Genomic DNA, 9204 nt, shown 5'->3' with positions numbered 1-9204 from the left:
GGTGAAGGACTTTGTTGCATGGTGCGAGCAGAACCATCTGCAGCTCAATGTGACAAAGACAAAGGAACTGGTGGTGGACCTGAGGAGGGACAAGGCACCGGGGACCCCTGTGTCCATTAGGGGGGTAAGTATGGACACTGTGGAGGATTACAAATACCTGGGAGTGAATATTGACAATAAACTGGACTGCGCTAAGAACACTGATGCCCTCTACAGGAAGGGCCAAAGTCGTCTCTATTTTCTGAGGTCCATGAAGATTTGTTGGACTATCCTTAGGATCTTCTATGAGTCTGTGGTGGTGAGTGCTATCCTCTATGCTGTTGCATGCTGGGGAAGCAGGCTGATGGTGGTAAATGCCAACAGACTCAACAAACGGATCCGCAAGGCCAGTGATGTTGTGGGTGTGGGCTGGACTCACTGATGGCAGTGTTGGAGAGGAGGACGCTGTGCCACAGAACCTCTTTAGCATGTCAGTGTAATTTTTATAGTTTGTATCATTAAAGGGTTATTCACATTGATGGATAATGTGCTGTAGATGGTTCTATATGGAATCTTTGTGTAAAGGGAGGGTTCTATATATCACTCAAAAGGGTTCTTTCATTGTGATGACGTCAAGCTTGTAACAGTAAAGGAACCATTTTTTTGTGCTGTATAGAACCCTTTCAGAAGAGGTTCCATATAGAACTACATATGGTACTCTCCATCAATCTGAAGAACACTTTTATGATTTAATCATGTAAGTAGTTCTTTGGCTGTTCAAGGTTCCATTTTCTTTATGATAGAACCCTTAAAGAAACATCTTTTTTAAGAGTGTAGTGGATGACCTGCTGAGCATCCAAGTTTTCCAGAATGCTGTCCTTTGTCTTTATTTTAAGAGATGAACCAGTGCTGACATCAGAGCCTGGGCGCATGCCTTGCATACAAAAAGTTGATTGGAAACCAATTATTTTCATTGACCAAACAAGTGATAATAAGTTTTAATGTTCATATTCAAGTTAAAGTTTTTAAAACGTATTTTGTTTAGTTGTACTGGTTGGTACACTACTGGTTGCAAATGAGATCATAAATATTAAAGACTCATAAGAAGTGAAGCTCTGTTTAGCTGCCAAAATGGACAAGATGAAAGGACTTCTGCAGGATGGTAGATCTCCAGGACCAGGATTCGGCAAATTTTTATTCTAAAAAGTGAATCAAGTCAAAATATCTCAAATGGATCTCACCATAAAGGCAAAGATCACTGAATTAAAAACAAATTAAACATTTAAAAAAATGGTGGGATTCCTCTTTAAGGTGTCCTCCTTGCTGATGCTGGTGGCCTATTGCATATACGCAGCCTGTATAATCTCCATAGAAAAGCACTGGAAACAGAATGAGATGCTCTGGCGCAGCCACAAATGAGTCTAAGGCCACCATGCCCAATGCTACATGCTAGCTAAAGGGGTATAAACTGGGATGCAACTGTATTCTCAGGAGAAATTGAACTCCTTCCAATACCTTTGGAATGAGTTGGATTGATCCAGAATTGACCATCCAACGTCAGTACCTGGCCTCACAAATGCTCTCGTGGCTGAGTACAGTCAAATCCTCATAGCAATATCCCAACATCTAGTGTACAACCTCTCAGTACAGTACAGGCTTGTACTGTAGTGATGGGGGAACTCAATATTATTACCCTTGATTTCAGAATAAACATCGGGTGAGCTTTTGGACAATGTATATTTATTGCAGTGTATGGTCTCTTGAGTGAGTCTTTTGCTCTTTTTTTGCTATTTTCTCAGAAAATAACAGAAGGATTACTTACAGGAATCTCAGGCAGCCGGTACAGAAATGTCTACAGCTCAGTGTAAAACCACCTCAGGCACAAACCCACCCCTCCTGAATGAGAAACGCTTTAATAGCAGCTGTGCTCAAAACTCTGCCTTTCTGCAGTTGATTTTCATGGGAAACATTCTCAGCAGACATTGTCAACAGACAAACTTCTACATTTTGCATTCTGAGAATATGCTAAATGTTGCTGTTCTGCAAATAAACAATGGACTAATAATGACATACTAAATTTCCAAATATCTCCAGTCAGCCTTTGTAATTAGTGAGTTTTGCTACTGTGGAGGGGATAAATGGATATTTCTACAGTGCTAGTTTTTTAGATGTTAATCTTGATTCAGAGTGGTTTGGTGTGAAATAGTTTACTGTAGACACTCAAATTTATTTACAGTGGTGGTGATAGGAACCAGTGGTCATGACTATTTTGCCTAATAACATCCAGCATGTACTTCTCCACCAAGTAAAATAAATGTCTCAAACATCAGGCAGTACATCAATAACCTTTTCATGTAATAGCATTCTGTGAGGGAGCTTTTAGAGGTGGACCCCTGGTTCCTATCACCAGTACTGTGATTAGTACTGACTATGCAAGTTTTACTAGAATGAAACGTTTCACACCAAACCACTCTATTTTCATCTCATTATGCAGGAACGTTGAAACAATTTGTGGAATTAAGGTACACCCATTACTGAACCAGACATTCAGTTGTGCATACCTGCTTGTGTAATCTTCATAGTAAAACACTGACCAATAGAATGGAAGACTTTGGAGTAGCTTAATGTCACTACGCCTTATAGCAAGTGTAAGGTAGAAGGGTGTGAGGCCCACCCACATTGGGCTGTGGAGCAGTGGAAATGCATTCAAGTTTCAAGTTTATTTGTCATTTGCACAACATGTCAGGACATTTATGCATTGAAATGCTTGTGGTGAGGCTCAGGTATCTCTCTACAGAAAGTAATTAAGTAAAAAAAAAATAAATAAATAAATAAATTAAAAAAACAAAAAAAACCTATATATATATATATATATATATATATATATATATATACTTTTTTAAAAATTGAAATATATTAAATATACACAAAATATAGAGACAGTATACATTTTAAAGTGATTTGAGTCACTGTGTTATTGTTCTTTAAAGTGGCTTAGTGTTAAGGTGTTATTGTCCATAGCAGAGATGATATGATAATAATACTGACAGAGTGACTGAGTGAAATGGTAGTTGGGGACGGACCCACAGCTTCACAGCTTGTTCAGAAGCCTGACAGCCTGTGAGTAGAAACTGTTCATTAACCAGGTTGTTCTAGCCTGGATGCTCCGGAATGGTGAACAGGCAGTGTGCTGGGTGGCTTCTGTCTGACCGGATCTTTTTGATCTTCCTGAGGCAGTAGATGTCCTGTAAGGCTGGTAGTTTGCTTCATGACTGGTAGGGGCACTATCACTCCAGAGAATGCAGCAAAAAAAGGACGAATTCCCTATTAATACTCAGTTCAGATAGACAGATGAGCATAATAAAGAGGTGCAGAGACCACTGTGACACAGGCAAAACTGCTAAAGCTTTTGTTTTACAGACAAACGAGTGAAACATGAAGTTAACCCCTTAACAAGCCATGTGCCTGCTGGTGGGCCCAAAGTTGTATTAGACACTTGTGCAGTAAAAATATCTGAATTAGTTTGTGCTGAAGGTCTTGTAGGAATGTTAAGGGTAAAGGCATAAACAAAGAAAAACAACAATTTATTGTAATAATTTAGTGTAGTAATAACTGGGCGGTCTACCTAAAGGGTGATAAAGGGTGACGACAGACAGTAACAAAGAAAAGAAATAAACCAGCTATTCTAAGTTGAGAGCTAAACATTTATTTGACTTAGCCCAAAATATTAAAGAAAGCGGCCCCATTTTATATTGTGTTTCTAAGAACTGTGTAGTTACACATGAATAACATATAGGGGCAGTCGTGAGCTGGAGGTTAGGGAAGCAGACCTGTGACCGGAAGGTTGCCGGTTCCATCCCCTTGGCTGACAGTCCATGACTGAAGTGCCCTTGAGAAAGGCACCAAACCCATCAATTTCTCCCCAGGCGCTGTGCATTGGGCTGCCCACCACTCCGGGCAAGTGTGCTCATTGCCCCCTAGTATGTGTGTTCACTAGTGTGCATATGTGGGTGTTTAACTGCACGGATGGGTTAATTAATGCGGAGGTCTAATTCCACAGTGTGCAAACACAGTTGGCTGATGTTTCTAAATTCAATTCAATTCAATATGCAACCACACTGTAACTGCTGATGTTTAGTCAATGTTACAGATGGATGACAGCGGTACAGCCTATGTAATTACACACATGTATCAACTTCAGTTTTGCCTCATTTAATTACACAATTATCTTCTACACAGGAACGTTCCTGTAGTGTAGTGTTAAAGTTACACTTTAAAATAAGTGACAGTTACACTTTAAAATAAGTAAAATAAGAGTTCATGTGTAATTATTATGTAGGTAGTGTGTAATAACACTAGAACTACCAGACCTCTGCCATTTGGCAGTTATACCTTTAACTCCCAAAGAACTGGAGTGGTGAAACACAAATTGCTTTGGGGAAATGCAACACAATTAATCTCATAAAAGTTACATTTTAAAGTAAGGGCACATCTGCTGCACTGTCACACATATATACAGAATAGTTTAAAGTTGAAACTGGTCACAGTGTCACAGCAATACCAACATAAATGCTAGCTAAATGTTAGGAAAGCTGACAGATTCCATGTAAGTATGGTCTTAATGTAAGTTATTACATACTTCCTTTTACTGCTGGAAAAGACCTGAAAACAACTGCTGTTCCAGTCTGATTACAAATGGAATTACATGTATGTTAATACACATGTGTAATTACATGAGAGGGAAAAGGCTCTTACACCTATAAAGATAAACTTGTGTAATTACATATGGTGTAATCCACATGCAACATTGACTAAATCAATCGTAACAGTGTTGTTGCATATGTTGTTCACATGTAACTACCCAGTTAATAGAGACAATATAAAGTTGGACCAAAAAAGCTTTAGCTGCTAGTCTGGGCTAAGCTATCAAAGGCATACAGGGGGGTGGTGCAGAATCCAAAGCCACTCTACAAACAACAGCAAGAGCAGAGTTAGAGCAGAGTTAGAGCAGAGTTAACCCTTTCATTCCCCTCTTTTATGCCTCACCAACTGGTGAGGCATAACAGGCGAGTTACAGTGGTGCGTGAGAACACACATACATATGGTTGGTGCTGGAGATGAGAGGCTGGTATACGGCCCGCGGGGGTCGCATTGCAGAGGCCAGCGCGTAGACCCTTTCCATGAGGCATCTGGAAAAACAAGGACCCAAACACAACAACAGCAAAACCATACAGATAATGGGGACAGCCATGGCAAAATAAGGAGTAAGCAGTTAATAAGGAGTTAGTAAGGAGTTAGTAAGGACATATTTAAGAATGTACTGCAAACATGTAGCAAGATCTGTAGTCTTGCGAGTTTTAGAACAAAAATCCTGCGATAAAGAAAGAGAATAATTAATGTGAGGGTAATCATAATGAGTAACATTCAAACAGTCAGGAGACAGACAGGTGTGTGCTACCGCCTGCAGAGTAGCAGAGAGATCCTGAAGGGCCGTGACCATGGAGTGCTTGTTCACACTGGAGGGCATCAGGTGACACACGTAGCAGGAGTCATTGTTGTACTGCTTGGCAGTCCAGTTAGCATACTGCCAGAAAACGTTATCCATGGGGGATCCGCCAGCACGTTCCACCAGGCACAGGATTAATATTAGTTGCAACATACTTCTATAACACAGGACAGGTTAGAGATAGGAAACAAAAATATTTAGACGTCTATCATGTATATACATCACTGCGGGGCTGACTGACATCTGGAGGCATGAATCCACTGTGGAAAAAGATCGGAAAAAGACCCCCGTGCGTGTGACAGCGAGTACAGTAGTGGGTTCAGAGAAAGGGGAGTCTGAAAAACCCTTTCTCTCAAATTTCTTGACCAATACCTGATCGCCCGGCTTAAAAGCATGAGTTGGGACCTTGGGAGGGTCTGTGATAGTTTGGTTGACCCTCTCCCAGTATTCATTCAGAACAGTTAACAACCCTGCGGTGTACTTGCTGCGACGCACATCCAAGTCCGCCGTTTCCCCCAGAGCCGTTTTCTGACACCATGGGAGGGGGAACGGACGTCCGATGACAATTTCATATGGCGACAGACCACCCAGAGTGTCTGTGCGCGCCATCCGCAGTTTGGCCAAAACTACAGGTAAAACCTTCACCCAATTAGTAGTGTTCTGCGTCTGCATGGCCTTTCATAACCGCCCTTTTATAGTCCGATTAACCCTTTCGACCATACCCGAGGATTGAGGGTGATAGGGGATGTGGAAAGCCCAGTCTATGCTCAGGTGCTTCGCGAGCATCTGTGTGACTTTGGAGGTGAACGGTGTGCCTTTGTCGGAGTCTATTCCTAAGGGGACACCGTAACGCGGTATGATTTCTTGGCATAGTTTTGTCATGACTGTATTTGCATTTTCTTTATTGCATGGGAACGCCTCTGTCCAACCAAAAATTTATCTACTAAGACCAGTAAATATTTGGATGGCCCTACAGTCGTCATGTGTGTGAAATCGATTTGCCATTCTTGGAAAGGTGTTTCCGGTTTAGGAAGAACTTGGTGCGGTCCGGCCGGTTTTGGGTTATTCTGTGCACATGTAAGACAACGGTCTAATATGCGATCAACGGCAGAGTTCAAATTGTGAATGCAAAACAATTCGGACATGTCACGCTTTACCCCTCTTCGTTCCCGATGCGAAATACCATGAAAATCGGGAACGAGGAACAGAACACAATGTGCGGGCGTCGCGCAGCGGTTTGACGGCTGGATTGTAGCCCGATGACAGCCAATGCTTGATATCAGAGTCCGAGGCGGTGGCCTGAATACAGTCAAGATCAAGACCAGGAAGTAAGTCAACCGTGAGTGCAGCACAGGAGAAGGAAGCCGAATTCATAAAAGGGCAAGTGGGGCCATGAAGAGCTCCGCGTTTTGCGGTAGAGTCGGCGGTATTGTTACCAACAGAGTCAGGGTTGCTACTACGCTGGTGAGCGCGAACTTTAACAACGGCCAGTCGGGAGGGCAGGAAGCTAGCCCTGATCAGGTCCTCGATAAGCGACGCATGGGAAATGGGTTTGTTATCAGTAGTAACGAAACCGCGTTGATGCCAGATTCCCCCAAAATCATGAACTACGGCGAAAGCGTAACGGCTGTCCGTGTATATAGTGACATCTTGGTCTTGAGCCATCCGATGATGGCTCGGAACATGATCCATCAACATAAAATGCTAGGCCAGAAGGCAACAGGGTGGAAGAGACGTCAGGGCGAATAGAAGTTTCACCGGCCAGACGGGTCTCGCAGTCATGCACGTCTAGAGTGGGACTGGAGGCGTCGTGTGGTAACAGAAGTAAACGCATTAAAGCGGAAGAGACAGTATCTAGTGAGGAGTGCGGACGCACAATGAGGTTTTCGGTGTTCAACAAAATGTTTTCATAGCCTGCACGCCGCTGAGCAGACAAGTGCTGTGTAGAACAATTATTTAGGAGCTGACAGACCTGATGAGAGGTGTGTAAGGTCAAGTCATGACCTAGAACGATTTTTTCAGCATCCTGTACCATTAGTGCCCATGCCGCGACCGCTCGGAGACAGGACGGAAGGCCTCGGGCCGTAACGTCCAATGTTTTAGAATAATATGCGCAAGGGCGCAAACCTCCCCCGTGGGGCTGAGCCAGAACCGCAGCAGCAGTGCCCCCCGACTCCGACACCCACAGGTGAAATGGCAGAGCGTAGTTGTGCAGGCCCAAGGCTGGTGCAGACTGCAGTGTGGACAGTAGAGCAGAATATGCACAGTTCATGGCTGTAGTCCATGTGAGGCGATGATTCATGGCCTGTTCGTGAGTGAAGGAGGCACGCAGTGTTTTGTCATGCGCGGAGCAGTCAGGAATCCACTGTCTGCAGTAATTGATGAGGCCGAGGAAAGACATCATAGCCTGCTTGGTGGCGGGCTTGGGAAGTGGAGAGGAGGCGTTGACCTTGAGATAGTTCATGACCCAGATATTGGACCCGGGGTAGGCAGAACTGCAGTTTCTTTAGTGAAACCTTGAAGCCCAGTGTAGCCAAGCACATGAGGACCAGTTTAGATGCCTCAGTGCACGTGGAGCTGTCAGGGGCCGAAATCAGAAGGTCATCTGCATACTGCAGGAGCACAGCACCCCCGGGGAGGGAAAGGTCAGAAATGAGGTCTCGGAGCGACGCGGCGACCGCCGCAATCGAGTCGCAGAAACCTTGCGGCAAACGAGACCACGTGTATTGGCGTTGGCGATGAGTGAAAGCGAAAATCGGCTGGGTGTCAGGTTCAACAGGAATGCTGAAAAAAGCAGAACTAACGTCTAAAACAGTAAAAAATGCATGTTAACACGAAATGGAGGTCAATATCGAAGAGACATCAGGCACAATTGGGGCGATAGGCACGATGGCGTCATTAAGGCGTCGAAAATCTTGAGTGAATCGCCAAGAACCGTCCGGCTTGGGGACTGGGTTAATCGGTGTGTTATATGCACTTTGACATGGGACGACCACACCTAAAGAGAGAAGTTTCTGTAGAATAGAGTCTATACCACACAGTTTGTGCTCGGGCAAAGGGTATTGTTTAACAAAAACAGGAGTGGGGCTTTTTAGAGTAGCCTCATATGGTTTACAGTCAACCCTGCCAACATCATCCCTATGTGCAGCCCAAACAGTGTGTGGTATAGAACGCAGAGGCTCAGGAACCTCTGTGGCGTGTGAGACAGACAGCAGAGCAGACACAGGTGATTTAAAGGATTTATTGGCGATGTTGAGATTGCGATTGAAATCTCCCGTGGACACGGTCATGCGCGAACCAGAAAAGGATAGGGATAGACCAAGTTTACTCCTTAAATCCCGCCCCATAAGGTTAAAGGGACAATCTGGCATGAACACGAAAGAATGAGTAAATCGCACTGCGTCGCATGCAACCTGAAGTGGGGGCGTATACGGAGATGAGAAGGGCTGTCCTGTAATACCCACAGAGCTAGTGATTCTAGATGATAAAGGCCCCTCATAGCGAAGAGAGCGTGGCGCTGGTATCAATGAGAAAATTATAATCAACACCAGATACATTGAGAGACACAACAGGAAGGTCATGATTCAGATGGTTGGCAAGGGGAAGAGCACATTTTGGTAACAAAAAGTGCAGCTGTCCTGTCATTTATCTGTCTCTTCTTAAACCTAACTTGCCTGGCACTGCTGTGGATTGAAGTCCACATTTAAAAAAAATACACA

This window comes from Pygocentrus nattereri, chromosome 9 (assembly GCF_015220715.1).
Source record: "Pygocentrus nattereri isolate fPygNat1 chromosome 9, fPygNat1.pri, whole genome shotgun sequence".
NCBI lineage: Eukaryota > Metazoa > Chordata > Actinopteri > Characiformes > Serrasalmidae > Pygocentrus > Pygocentrus nattereri.
The sequence above is the reverse complement of the archived record's forward strand: the minus strand, read 5'-3'. Positions refer to the sequence as shown.